Raw genomic sequence first — 15,960 nt, forward strand, 5'->3', positions numbered from 1 at the left:
TAATTGGAATTATGCTTAGTATGGGTGTCCCTGGCAGCTCAGATGGTAAAGAATTTGCATGCAATGCAGGAGATCTAGGTTGGATCCTAGGGTTGGGAACATTCCCATAGAGCACATAAGTAAGGAGAAGGGATTCTGGGAGTCTTTCCCAATAGGTCCACAAGGCCTTTGCTGCAATAATTGCACATCATCTGTCCCCCAAATCGAAATCTTCTGTTGTTTCTTCCCTAAGAAAATGTTTTCCTTCGAATAGGCATCTTCAGGAGGTAAAATAGCTTAACCTAAGTAGCAGTAATTGAAGAAATTTTAGACAGCCTGTCAAGACAGTAGGGAAGGCATTCTTTAAGTCGATGACCCCTTTTCAGTTCAGTTCAGTTCAGTTCAGTCGCTCAGTCATGTCCGACTCTTTGTGACCCCATGAGTCGCAGCACGCCAGGCCTCCCTGTCCATCACCAACTCTTGGAGTTCACTCAAACTCACGTATATTGAGTCAATGATGCCATCCAGCCATCTCATCCTCTGTCATCCCCTTCTCTTCCTGCCCCCAATCCCTCCCAGCATCAGAGTCTTCTCCAATGAGTCAACTCTTCGTATGAGGTGGCCAAAGTACTGGAGTTTCAGCTTCAGCATCATTCCTTCCAAAGAAATCTCAGGGTTGATCTCCTTCAGAATGGACTGGTTGGATCTCCTTGCAGTCCAAGGGATTCTCAAGAGTCTTCTCCAACACCACAGTTCAAAAGCATCAATTCTTCGGTGCTCAGCTTTCTTCACAGTCCAACTCTCACATCCATACGTGACTACTGGAAAAACCATAGCCTTGACTAGATGGACCTTTGTTGGCAAAGTAATGTCTCTGCTTTTGAATATGCTATCTAGGTTGGTCATAACTTTTCTTCCAAGGAGTAAGCATCTTTTAATTTCATGGCTGCAGTCACCATCTGCAGTGATTTTGGAGCCCCCCAAAATAAAATCTGACACTGTTTCCACTGTTTCCCCATCTATTTCTTATGAAGTGATGGGACCAGATGCCATGATCTTCGTTTTCTGAATCCTCAAATCATGTACTCTCCATTTCAGGTGCTCACAGATCCAATCCTGATAATATTTTACTAGTTTTTACAACAATACATTTTTGAGCACTTCCCCAGTTGTCCAGTGGCTAAGACTCTGTGATGTCAATGCAGGGCCCCCAGATTCCATACCTGATCAGGGATCTATATCCCACATGCTGCAACTAAGAATTCATATGCTGCAACTAACGAACGGTCCAACACACTGCAACAAAGATGGAATATCCTGCATCTCACAACTAAGACCTGGCACAGACAAATGAATAAATAAATATTCTTTAAAAATAAGAAAATGAAGCAATATGTTTTTTGATCACACAGATAGAAGGGTGAAAGTTGAATATTAACAAAGCCACAGTTTGAAGCCTGCTATATAATCGTTGGTCCTAGGATATAGTTTCCTGATTTTATTGTACAGTATATATGAATAAACCCAAGATACACCTTTTCCATTGTTTATAACTGATTTAGTTAGAAACAGTTTTTAAAGAGTCCTGCCCAGTTGTCTCTTGGAGAGTTACCTGGGTGATAGAAGACTGTCATCAGCCTTTGTAGCAGTATTGCCTTGTAGCTCTTATCCTCAGCAACCAAAGGTGACTTTAAAAATATTTTATAATGTGAATCTATCAGTGCTAGATGACTGTTGACAAATCTGTGTATCTGTGAGCATGCACTATAAGCTTAGGATGGACAAGTGTTTGGACTTTCATGTCTGGGAATTGTGCCATCAGTACACACAGTTAAGTCACATGTTTTGTGGTTTTTTTTCTTTTGGCTCCCCCCCACACCATGCCATCTGTGTGTTTGGCATTATGCCCACTTGCAAGTTGGTCAGACCTGTGCCAACATAATGGAATGTAGATGGATGGTACATAGAATGCTGCAAAATGTAACATTTTAAAGGAGAAAACCTGCTTCAGGGGGCACCACGTTGGTTCAACATATGGCCTTCCATGGATACCTGAGGAGAACAGGTGAACAGAGACAAGAAATCCATAGATACTCCCAAATGGCAACAAAAGTAAGAATGCTGTGACGATGTCTATACAAGTACAAAATGAAAACAGTCTCATACACCTTATGGCTTGACATATTTAAAATTAAGTCACATGTGGAACCTCCATGAAAATGTTGATTAGTAATAGACCATTAAGATTTTTATAGGCACATTTACTATTTCAGAAGCATATCTGATAATATGCTCAGAGAGTTAAGTGTTTCATTAAAATCGCAATATTCCTTGGAAAAAATAATCAGAGCTTAAATGATACTTTTGAGTTTTGTGGGTCAAAGAATAAGATGCTAGGTTTTAGAATTTTCATGGAAAGCACTGGTTAATCTTAATTTTTTATGTCAGTGAGTGTGACTTTTTAATATTATATAGTTGTTTGAATTAAGCATATGTGGTGTTGGAGAAGACTCTTGAGAAGTCCCTTGGACTGCAAGGAGATCCAACCAGTCCATTCTGAAGGAGATCAGCCCTGGGATTTCTTTGGAAGGAATGATGCTAAAGCTGAAACTCTAGTACTTTGGCCACCTCATGCGAAGTGTTGACTCATTGGAAAAGACTGTGATGCTGGGAGGGATTGGGGGCAGGAGGAGAAGGGGATGACCGAGGATGAGATGGCTGGATGGCATCACGGACTCGATGGACGTGAGTCTGAGTGAACTCTGGGAGTTGGTGATGGACAGAGAGGCCTGGCGTGCTGCAATTCATGAGGTCGCAAAGAGTCGGACATGACTGAGCGACTGAACTGAACTGATAGCTGGATGATTAGTTTAATGATATGAGTTTGAGCAAACTCTGGGAGACAGTGAAGGACAGGGAAGCCTGACATGCTACAGTCATGGAGTCGCAGAGTCGGACATAACTGAGCAACTGAACAAGAACAAATGCTAGCTGATGCTGCAGCAACAAACAAGCCTTTAAATCTCTATGCTTCAACCCAGTAGACATTATATGTTGTCCATGGGTTAGGCAGTTGTCTTCTAAATACCCCAGGCTCTTGCAGCTACTACCTCTGCCATGTTGTAAGTGCATCGTCACCTTGGTATCATCCAGCTTACAGAAGGAGTGGGGAATAGGGCAAAATGAAGGAGCCCTGGACAGGTGGCTACACCTGGACACAAGTTAGCCACTTCTCCTACTTCCTCCACTTAAAATCTACTGGCCAGAACTAGCCAGTGGTTAACCTCCTAGGAAATACAGAGGAAAAGAGAGTATCAGGGAGTGTCAGCAGCCACTGTTACAGCAGCAGATGTCAGCAGTAAATATTTTTTTGTGTGGAAGATCCAAGGGTGTCGATGTTCCTACCCATTCACCTGCCGACAGAATCTTGAATTTTCATATACCCTGGGGATCCCAGGTGTCATCTCCTCACAGGTCTATTCATGGCTTTCTGATTCTATGTTTCCAGTGCCTTGCACAGTCGGTGGCATGTTTTTGTTTTATGAATGAATGAAAACTCTTCTCCTATAGTACTACTCAACTCAAAAGAGATTAAATGATTCTTATAAATTTCCAAAATAGCCAGATCTTCTGATTCCAGGTGAGGCTCTGTTCCAATACAGAGGACACTTTATTTGCAGATTTTCTACCTTTTTTCTTGTTTTGGCGTAAATATTTTGAAGCTGGACAACATCATTGTTCAATTTAAGAAATTTGAAAAATGATTAAAAAGTCGTTTTCGACTGTAGGAGTTTGCCATTTTGCCTCCCCACAAACGTGCATTCTGTGACGGTCTAGACGTGCCGTAAGCATGCTCTGTGCAGTCAGGACAACGTCCTTCCTATGGGTGCATTTACAGTTATTAGTTTGTGGGACGCCTGGAATTTTGTTCTTCCCTATTAAGAGGATTCTGCCAAAATCTTTCTTGTGAGTTATCGGGAAGTGTGGTTAGTCATAGTGGTAGTGCATTGTGAGTTAGAGAGTATACATTCAGTAATGCCATAAGTTCTGCCTGGTGGTCCTTACACTTGAAAATGCGATGCAGCCCTTACAGAAGAATCTGTGTGTAGCTAAAAGTGAAAGCATTTTAAGTCACGTTGCTGGCAGGGGAAGAAGGTTGCTCTGTCTTTAGAATCACAAGTGAAGAGACCTAGATATTAAACAAATGTGCTGCAGATCAGAGAGAGGATAGAGAATTTACATGTGGACTTTGTAAAGAAGCAAATGAAATAAACTGGGGTTTTGAGCTTCATTCACATGTGTACTACCCCAGCACTTTGCTATTTCCATACTCTTTGTGACTGCATGGACTATGGCCCACCAGGCACCTCTGTCCAAGGGCTTCTCCAGGCAAGAATACTGGAGCGGGTTGCCATTTTTTCTCCTCCAGAGGATCATCCCAACCCAGAAATCTCTTTAAGTCTCCTTCATTGGCAGGCTGGTTCTTTACCACTAGCGCCACCTGGGAAACCCATCTTCTTGAGGAATGTCAGTTAAAGATTTGTTTTCTGTTTCAAAAAGAGGAAGGGTTTAAAGAATATTGAATCAAAGCCTAAGGCAAATAATTATAGACATATATGTTTAGGAGGCAATTTTAAAGGTGATTTTTGAAGGTATAATTTGAATAACATGGACTAAGCCTTTTTAAAATCTTTGCAAAGGCAGTGAACTTGTGACAAGTAGAAGGCAGTCTACACAAGATAATGGAGGATGCAGATGAGTGTGGGAAATAAGGTTAGGCAGTCTTGAAACAAGATGAAACAAAAATTAAGAACATGAAATAAATAGTTGACAAGTTCAGAAAAGGGGCTATTATTTCTGAGCTCTATGCCTTGACTGCAGCAGGGGCTAAAAGAACAACATTAGAGAGCTTTGTTGGAATGTAAAATCTTATTTTCTGCTTCTGATCTTTAGAGTGTAACAGGTATTGAATGCAAATCCTTGTGAATTTGAGGATTTGAAAATATTTTAGCACATTCAAGGAGTGATTACATATAGAAGTAACTAAGTTACATGACATACTTTACTGGTTTGTTAGGTTGAAAGAAATTTAATTTTCAGTGACACACAGACTAGTGCAGTTGGAGTCAAATTTTGGAGATTATCCACTAAAATGCCAGCGAAGAAGAGTCTAAATAAAAATCAATTTCAGTTCAACTATGAAGTTTTTGTGAGAATCATGTCTTTATCTGTTTGGTTGAAAGAAAAACAGTACTTACTGGTGATGATTTTGTTTTCATATATTGACAACTTCTTAGTGATGCATGTAACTAGTCACTTTGGAGTATTTGTTCGCTTTAAAAACAGTAATGGAGAGTACTTAAAATTTTATAGTAATTACACATCTCAAATGGATGAATGGGACCCTGTGAATCACGAGGAGAAACCTATAGGGGAAAAAGTCAACAAGTTCATTTCTAGATGCCTCTTAGCTACAACCTTCTAACCACCCTTCATTTGTCAATACTGAACTTTAATGAGTCCGGATAAGAAGCAAGTCAATGGATATCCATTTAGCTAGAGATAATCTGAACTCCAGCTGATTGTCCTAGCAGCTGTGTGACTTCATTACCATTAGAAAGGCATGCAGCCAAGCCAGCTGGTACCCAAACCAGCTACTCAGTACACAGAGCATATCCATTTGTTGCTTTACACATCAAAATTACACAGGCTCCATGAAAAGTTTGGAGTAGGAAATAGAATCTGCATAAAGCTTTAATTTAAAGGGTTTATCATTACTATGCCAAGTACAGCTAGTTTGTTTTGTTTTTGTTATAATATGGTATATTGTGGTGGTTTTCGGTTCTTCCATAAATGCAGCCTCCGTGCAGAATTTGCATTGACGTACCAAACATAACTGCACATCATAATTTCCCAGTTAAGAAAACATTTTTTGGTTGTGTTTGTTTTAGTACTCAACAACAGTACATTTTCATTTTTTGTTTCAAGGCAGCTTTTATAGAAAACAGTTGCACAAACTTATTAATAGCTAGTTTAGCTGCCATCTGTCCCCTCCTTTCTATCCATAATTCCGCTGTTTAGATCAGGCTTCTGGTGGCTCTTCATTACACTTTTACAAAGGTCTTCTAACTGAACCCGTTTGCTGGTCTGTCACTTCTTTATGTTACTAGTAGACAATTGTCTTGACTTTTAACCTCATTGTATAGAGCACTCTTTACACTGTAGTCTCTGTACCAGAAACCTCTGGAATGCAGATTTTAAGCTCTTTTCCAGATCCTCTGTATAAGTCTAGGAACTGATTTTATTTATACTAATCTTTGAAAAATGCTTCTGTAGTGAAAATTGTTTATTGTTTAGTTGCTAAGTCGTGTTCAACTCTTTTGCAGCCCCATGGACAATGTAGCCCAGCAGGTTCCTCTGTCCATGGGATTCTCCAGGCAAGAATACTGGAGTGGGTTGCCATTTCCATCTCCAGGGATTCTTCCCAACCCACGGATCAAACCCATGTCTCCTGCATTGTCAGGCAAATTCTTTACCACTGAGCCACCAGGGAGGCCCCACTTTGGGCAGAATACCAGTATGTAAAATATACTCCCAGTTTAATAAAATGATTAAACTTTTACCTAAATAAAAAGGAGTTGAATATAGATCATAAGTTCAAAGGATGTGAAAAATCAGTGTATGTAAGTAACCCTTGTAGTGTTATAGTAGAAAGAAAGAGGTTTGTCAGTCTCCTCCATAAGGATAACAAGGTAGACGAGGGTTGGTCAGTTCCTGAGAAAGATAGTCACAAATGCAGAGTTTGTACAAGAATGCAGACGTTTCTAAGGGAAGACTAGCAACAGCATACAGTCACCTACATTAAATCCTGGAGAAACACAAAATCACAAGAGGAAAAAGACAACAACTTAATTGCTGGAGTGAAAGCAAATATTCAAAGAAGGACAGAGCAAGACCTTTGAAATCTTAAGCTCTCTAGTGATGCTTTCATTGATTCCAGTTTTTGTTGTTGTTGTTTTTTAAATAAGAAAACGGATCCTTGAATGGAAGATTGGGGGACAGTGTAGCCCACCATTGGAGGACAATGTAGCTGAGGGTAGTAGAAAGTTCTTAAGTGAAGGAGAAAGGAAGTCTGAGAGTCAGAACACTAGGGAAGGTTTTTGAAATCTGGTAGGAAATGTAAGGGGCTTTGGGTGATATGGACAAGCAGCAAGAGCAGTTTTGTAGATGGGATGCACTGTGATGGGAGCAATAGTACAGATCTTATCATATTTTCAAGAACTATGTATTGGCATTTTAACAGCAATTATAAGACTCAAGACAACCTAAATCAACTTTGAATTAAGTTGTCAATCTAATGTCAAATTTTGTGATCTTTTTATTTCCATCAACTGCATTCAAGGCTCAACTTTTATTAATAACATTTTAGTGCCAGAAAAAAAACAATTGCCAAAGGATTCCCAAATCATAAATGAATAGTGAAATGACAGGATAGGTGTATTTGGCATAGTTAAAAATTATTTTGTCGTTGTGTAACACACTAATTCAAACTGTGAGGACTTAAAACTACCATTTTATCTTTCTCATGGTTTTGAAGGGCAGAGATTTGGAAAGTATCAGTGGGTGATTTATCTCTAATTCATGGACATTATCTCTGGCAGCTAGGGCTGTGTGATCTAAATCCAAAATAGGTTCTTCACCGACATATCTGGCCCGGTGGTGCTCTACTTGACTTTCCTCTGCCTCGAGGATGGCAAGGCTCTTCTCTCTCTCTTACATCATGGAGGTCTCAGCTTAGTTGAGCTTCTTACATGGAGGCCCGGTAGGTCCCCTGCAAAGCAAATATTTCAGAAACAGCGCTCCAAGAGACTGAAGAGGCAGCTGCAAGGCCTGGAATAGCACTTCCACTCCATTCTGTCAGTCAGGCCCAGGTACAAAAAGGGGACAATACACTGTACGTTTGACTGCACTACATTTCATGTGGGTATGATACAAGAATAGAAAGCAACTGCTATTGAGACAGCTATAACATTCACCCCTCCTCAAATTTATGGCCATATTACATGCAGAATATGCCATCTCCTTCAAGAGCCTCAGCCCAGTGTGACATCAGCTCAAATTCCAGAAAGTCATTATTGAAATCAGGTGCAAGCAAAGATGAGGTTCCTGAGTGCACTTTCTCTGCTACAATTGCTTGAGTATGATTTATCCTGAAATAAAGATCTATTAAGAGCTCGGTACACACCCAACATACAATGACATGGGAAAAGAAGCCGAAGACACTCCCACTCAAAAGTAAGGAAATGCGAAGTATCAAGACATAGCGGTGACTGGTTCATAACAATTCTGAAATTCTCCAGAGCACATCTTGTCAGTTTTGTGTTTAGCGTCTAGTTCAGCCTTCTGGAGATGATTTTCGGAACGCCTAGTCCTGCTTTCTGAAACACTGTTTTGTTTCCAGAAAAATGTAGTCCGTATTTTCTGTTAAATTCTTACTCAGCTTTCTGTCTTCCCGTAGTACGATGGGGCTACAGCAACTTCTTTTCATTCTATTCTGTCTCTGTCCCCATCGGTCCAACTGGAAAAGTTTCTTTAAAAAAAGTTTTCATGCTGCCTACATGTCAAACGATAAATCCACCCCACTAGACAGCAGGCATATCCCTAATATATCTTTCTGATAGACTTTTCTCTAACTTGGCTTTCCTGAGTCTCCTGTGGGAGAATTCTCTTAAGATTTTTAAAATCCTATTAACTGAAAGTCTATAAAGCATACTGTTAAGAGTCTTAGAAGACCCACTAAGCAAGACCTTAAAATTTTTAGTTATCTTAACAAAGAACTATAGTAGCAACTTTGTGATCTTAAGCCTGGTTCCATATGTTATTTGTGGTACCTGGGTTTTATCTTCCCTCTGAAGCCAGTTCTTGAGAATATTTGATGAGAGGGATTGAAAATGAGAAACAATGTTTTCAAACCCATCAAATCCTGGCTCATTATTTTTTTCCTTTACATTTTACTTTAAAACTTCCTTTATTTGGTTCATCTTTCCCTCCCTCTCTGTCTTGCATTTTATTACAGGCAACTAGAAGATGTGAAAGGATTGTTTTTTACCTTTTGCCTAGATAGTTTTGCGACCATATTCATGAATTTATTAGATACCATTCCTTTCTTCCATGTAAGAAGGAGGAGAAATGTTACTCAGCATTTCACCACTATATAACAAAGGTCCTCTTTTCTCCAGTTCCCAGTACCATTTTTGCACTAGCTCAATGGACATAAGATTGAGCAAACTTTGGGAGATGGTGAAGGACAGAGAAGCCTGGCATGCTGCAGTCCATGGAGTCACGAAGAGTTGGACATGACTCTGTGACTGAACAACAATTCAAATTTCACCAATAGGCGTTCTGATATCCTTTGAGTTTCTGCACATCAGCCACTCCCCAGACCAATACTTTCAGCAAAAATGCTTACAGTACCAGTAGATTGCTTATGTTTAGGTACAGTATATATCATTTACTTGTTATTTTTATTATTGTTAATAGTAATCGTAGAATCAGAAGAGTGGAGGTGAGATTTTACAGAGTACATGGGAGTACTACTAGAGTTACTTACAGTACTTCTGATTATCCCACTTTAGGAAAGTTATGCTAGCGATAGAAGATCAAGGAACTTTTCAATCCTGTCCTTTTGTTACTCAAGCCCTAATTCTGGTACCAAATATATATCAAAATTCAAGTGAATTAATAGTAAAAATATGAGCAGTTTTTAAAATTGCATTTATTTTATTGGAATCTAATCGTATAAGGTTATTTGGGTTCCTGTTTTACAACAATGTGAATCAGCTATAAGTATAAATAGCATCCCCTCCTTCATTAGGCTCCCTCCCACCTTCCGCATCCCACTCCTCTAGGTCATCACAGAGCAGCAAGCATAACTCTCTGCCGTATACAGCAGCTTCCCACTAGCAATCTGCTTTACGCATAGTACTGTATTTACGTCAATGCTGCTTGCTCAGATGGTCCCACCCGCTAAGTCCTTTCTCTACGTCTACATCTCTATTCCTGCCCTACCATAAAAAAGAGCACCATAAAAGAGCATCCTAAGTACCATCAGTACCATTAAAAAAATTTTTTTTAAATGAGAGAAAGGTAAGATAATTTTATTTGAAAGGTTGATCAATAAAACCGTGAAAATCTTACAAACTTTTTATCCCAAAAGATGAAGTTTTAGATGACTTATAGTCTAGGTTGGTAAAGTTAAAAGGGCAAAGATGTTAATCAAACTAAAAATACAAGAAAATTAGCCATTGTTTGATTCTTGAAAGTTAACATTGATTTATACCAAATAAAACTCAGTCAAGAATATTATTTATAGACCATATAAAATTGGGAAACAGAGAAATATATAAAATATTCAGAAAAGCTATAACAGATTCATGATAATAACATCACAAGGATAACTGTGCTTCAGCTTAATGTATTTTCTAATTTGGGGCTTGACCTGTGGGAGAAGAAATGTGTCCTCTTCTCATTGTCATGGCCAGAAAGAAAATACTAGAACAGCCATGCATCTTATCCATTTTGACAGTTCTTAGACTTTCTGTTTTCAGTATGTAGAAAAATATTAATTGTTCTATATTTTCTATTATTGCACTCAGCCATGCTTTGAACAACTTCTACCACTCTTCAGAAAGTATTTGATTTATTTGCTATTTGGCATCAAAGTTAGATTGTATAGTATAAGGGCATATGCTAGGACTCAAGAGACAGATATTGCTGCCACAGCTCGTTAACTATTTGCAAATCATTCCATTCAGAGTGTTTCCCTCAGTTTTCTTGCTTGTAGAGATATTTCAAACAAGATGATCTGTGAGATTACATATTTATGATTATGTTAATCTCTCCCTGGTCTGAAATATCTTAATTTCATTTTCAGTATTTAGGAATTCTTGCACCAGAAGACAGAGGAGTCAAACCAAAAATGAATCTTTCAAAAGTGATATTGATAGCCAATACAAATCATGTCTTTGTAAATTGTTGTTCAGCCACTAACTTATGTCTGACTCTTTCCAACCTCATGGACTGCAGCACGCCAGGCCTCCCTGTCACTCACCATCTCCCAGAGTTTGTCAAGCTTTGTATGGTAACAAAAAACTCACTAATCTCTCTTGAATAGTTCCAGATAAACAAAACATACTGAAAAATGGAAACATTTATTATTTTAATTAAACAAAACCTTGCTTCCCATTAAAGCTGGTAATGCTGTACCTCAAATAACTACTTGATGCCAGCTCAGAACAGAATTATATTGCTGTGCAAAACCAGGGAAAGGGACAGAAAATAGTTTGAGCATAATTATATTTGGGACATTCTTTGCTGCATTTTACCACTTAAGAAACACATGTAAAAACCTTTTATTAATGTTGTGATAAGGTAAGCTTTCCAAAACAGAATCACAGCTATCTTTTTAGATTGAGACTCTAAGATATACCCTTTACCCACTCTGTTCAAGAATATATGATGAGGACTCAATTGTCAATCAAATCAAATTAAAACTCTTTGCCTTCACATTGTCACAGCCCTTTCATATTCATACAAATGTCTTTTTTTTCTCTTAAAAATCCAGTTTTCTTCTAACTTCATCTCCATGTGATTCTTCTGCTTCCCTATCAATTATAATTATTCCCCATATGTGAGCAATTAATAAATGTAAGGCAAGTAAATATATATCACTATTTAAAGTAATTAGTAGTTTTGACATTTTCAGTCTGTTGGGATGAATGTTTTCTCATTGTACCATCCAAATTAGTTTGGTCCTATATGCCCTTGCTAGCAAAAAACTGACAAGTGCTTATAGATAAATCTTGATACTCATTGATAGAATTCTATACTTTTTGAGGAAAAAAAATTAATAATTCCCTGAAATTACTTCATGACCTTAATTAAAATGATTTAATGTACAATGGATTTTGATTTTGAATAATTTGTTGTACAGATTATCCTCTGAATCGATGACTCTCAAAAGCCTCTTCAAGTTTTTAGAGTTCCATGGCTTATTACTTATGCTGTTTTTCTTTTCAGTTTTTAGCTGTATAATTTTATAATACTGTGTGTTAATTAGGTTAGCGATATTAATGCATCCTTAGTAGAGGAGTTTATTTTTAATGTAACAGTTATGTTTGTGAATATATTTTAATGAGCTTTAAAGGCATTTAAGCAAAGTAAGCATCTTCAACAAATGCTATTAAATAGAATGTATAAGGCAGCAAATTTGCTTTTCCAAGATAATTTTTGTTTGTTTCAAAAGGTACTTTTCACAAATTAAGAAATAGGTAAAAATTACATAACTTTTGAAATGGAAAATATTCCTGGACTGAACTTAAACCCTTCAGATAGAGTAAAATATGAGTATTTCCCCATATATTTTAAAATTATAAGAATTTAATTCAATATAAGTAGGATATAAAAGTTTAAAATCAAAACACTTTAAATATATATTTATATTAATAAAATTAAGTGTACAACCAAACTTTTGCTTTGAGATTTAGTAATGCTAGGATGTCAATGGCACCCCGCTCCAGTACTCTTGCCTGGAAAATCTCATGGATGGAGGAGCCTGGAAGGCTGCAGTCCATGGGGTCACTGAGGGTCGGACACAACTGAGTGACTTCACTTTCACCTTTCACTTTCATGCATTGCAGAAGGAAATGGCAACCCACTCCGGTGTTCTTGCCTGGAGAATCCCAGGGACGGGGGAGCCTGGGGGGCTGCTGTCTATGGGGTCGCACGGAGTCGGACACGACAGAAGTGACTTGGCAGCGGCAGTAGCAGCAGGATGTCAAATGCTTGACATAGCATTTGGTGGTAGCAGTTTCATCAGCATTGGTGACATGTAAATCAGATAACCGACTGTCTCCTAGAACAGAGCTATTTGAATCCCACTTGAAACCAGATATTGATTTTAAAACATTGCACGATTATTGAGCATTGTTGAACGTCAGTTTGTTCAACTATATATACAGTAATATCCAAACTCAGTGGATTATTTTTATTTTCAATTAATTTTTTTGAGTATAGCTGATTTTCAATGTTGTATTAGTTTCAACTGTACAGCAAAATGAATCAGTTATACATATACATATACCCACTATTTTTTAGGTTCTTTTCCCAGATAGGTCATTGCAGGCTATTGAGTAGAGTTTACTGTGTTATACAGTAAACACTTATTAATTATATCTATTTAAATATAGTAGGGTATATATGTCAATCCTAATCTTCCAATTTATCCCTCCCTGCCTTACCTTGTTGGTAATCATAATTTTGTTTTCTATGTCCATGACTCTATTTCAGTTTCCTAATATGTTCATTTGTACCAGTTTTCAAGATTCCGCTTATAACTGATAACACATGACATTTGTCTTTGTCTGACTTGCTTCACTCAATATGACCATTTCTGAGTTCATCCATGTTATTGCAGATGGCATTGTTTCATTCTTCTTTATGGCTGAGTAATATTCATTGTGCGTACACACACACAGCCCCCAGGTCTTTATCCATTCCTCAGTGGGCATTTATGTTGCTTCCATGTTCTAACTGTTGTAAACAGTGCAACAATGAACACTGGGGTCCATATATCTTTTTGAATTATGATTTTCTCTGGTTATCATTCTTGGTAATCCTGCCAAGTTTTGGTTCTTGCTTACAAACTCTGGGTCATTTGGTATTCTTTTAAGTTATGTAGTACAGGCTGTTTAAGCTTACTCGTCCCTGTCTAGATGTGTGTTGGGAAACAGAGTGACACATTCTGTTAGATGCCTTGTTTGAAGAACCCAGGAGCATGAAGTTAGCCACAGAAGACATTCTCTGTAACATGGGGGATGAAGTTCAGAGTTTGATGTACTTTCCCCAAATAAATAAAGTAATGTCAATGTGGAGAGCTAGTGTTTAAAGATTTTTCACGTTTTATACCACTCTCCTGCCTTGTACAACCTACATCTTAAAGCATTCTCACTTATCTTTAGAAATACATTCCTATTAGGTATGTCGACTTTTTGATACTCTACCTGAAATTGGAATTGCATAATCATCAACATAATTATAGAGCAGTAATATAATTTCTGTAAATACCTGAAGCAACTCAACCTTCTGTTTTCAGTTTTATTGCAAAAAACATTGCTTCTTCTGTTTATAAGAACGTCAGAGTATTGTTCCTGCCTTTTTGTCACTGTTGCAGCAAAGAAAATTAAGACAAATAGAAATTTACAACTGTTGTGATTTTCCTAAGCACAGGTCTAAGTGTGTTTAATTTTGTCAGCTTGGAACCCATCACCATGTTTAGCCAATAGTAGATTCTGAATAAATATTTATACAAGAAATGACTTTGAAAGTTAGTTTGATGAAAATGGTCATTTTCAATAAAGTACAATAATAATATACCCCTGTACCATTCTTTTTTTTTTTTTTGCTGGAATCACTCTGATTTGAATAAAAGAACCTGAGGCTGTTCTGTTAAGAAATAACAGCCATTTGTAAATAAGAAAAAAATACTCATACATTGTACTATCTTATCACCTTTTATTTTTTTAATATGCCACTAAGGTAAAAGTCCGACAACAAAATGCTTCAGGCAGTTATTAAGTTTGACCAAATGGGCATTACTTCTGCAATCTACATGTGAAATAGGAAAACAAATCTTACACACATGTTTGATAAAACATGGACTATTTGTTAAAGGTAAAGCAAGAAAATGCTACTTCAATAAATTTTTAAAACTGCAAGTCAGTAGGTTAAATATTAATTTCAATGTCTACAATAATGGGTACTTCTGCTATTTAAGGAAGTCATTTTTCTACTTTGTAGTCAACAAGCATATTGATTAGAATTAATTCACTGCAAAAAGTCTCTCATCATTTTTAACATTAGTTTTTCCTCTTTAACAGTAGCCTGAAGCCTATCTTTTTTTTTTTTTTTTTTGAGTGTGGTCAATTTAGCAACAAATTTGCAATTAATCATTCCCTGATTGCAATGAATGATCTGTCAATAATATGCAACTCACATTGCTAAAAGGGTTATTCTGAGCTTTATTGTTTTCTTTTTGTCTCGGGAATGCTTTGGCTAGCTATATTTCCTAGAATGGATTTGAATAGTTGTTTTGAGGTAATGCATGCCAGTTTTAAAGAGACGCTTCAGACTGCTCTGAGGGTATTAATCAAGATATGCCCTAACTTTCTTTTGGCATTACAATATTTGGACATCTGTTCTGACTCCTTATATGTGAAACAAAACTCATACCAGATAGTAGAATAAATGAAGGGTTTCATTATCTTAAATGTCATAACATTTGTTTGAATTATCATGTGTAAATTTTAAATGCTGAAATTGTCATTTTGGTTTTGTTTCATCTATTTTGCTGTCCTTTCAAAAGACTATATGCCTGAAAAAATTCTTTTCTCCATTGAATTAATAATTTAAAAGAAATAATTTACTATTTTATGCAATAACAATGAAATTGTTGTGGATGAGCTATATATTCTGGTAATTTATAAAGCATAAATATTTTACTGAGAGAAAGTTACCCTTTTAAAGCACAAAAGGTTTCTTGTTATAATGGGAGTGTGTTTAGTAACAAATAGTACATTTTTAAAAAGCCATTTGTTGACTATTATTATAGTTCTCTTTGTGTAATGGTATTATAGATTCTTAGGCATTCACTTATTAAAGTCTTTTCCATTGTGTGTATCAGAAAAGACTTGTTTCTGAATTCCATGGTGCCACTAATTAGTGGCATCTAGATGTTCACAGGTCAACCTGAAATATAATAAGAATGTATTTGGACTTTTCATTTAAACAACGCAAATAATTTGATTGTGATAGATATCAAAAATAATATCAAATTTGATTTTAACCACCTTAATACCTTTGCCTTTCTGAAGGATTGTTTTTAGTTTATTTGTTGAACCATTATTGTTAATCATGGAACGATAA

The 15,960-nt window shown here is 37.0% G+C and overlaps 1 protein-coding gene across 8 annotated transcripts in view; it reads left to right on the forward strand.

Moving 5' to 3' along the window:
• The window catches only part of DGKB (diacylglycerol kinase beta), an 876,578-nt gene that overhangs the window by 442,772 nt on the left and 417,846 nt on the right, over positions 1–15,960 (forward strand). The window lies entirely within an intron of this gene.

Source organism: Capra hircus, chromosome 4, assembly GCF_001704415.2.
Source record: "Capra hircus breed San Clemente chromosome 4, ASM170441v1, whole genome shotgun sequence".
Lineage (NCBI taxonomy): Eukaryota > Metazoa > Chordata > Mammalia > Artiodactyla > Bovidae > Capra > Capra hircus.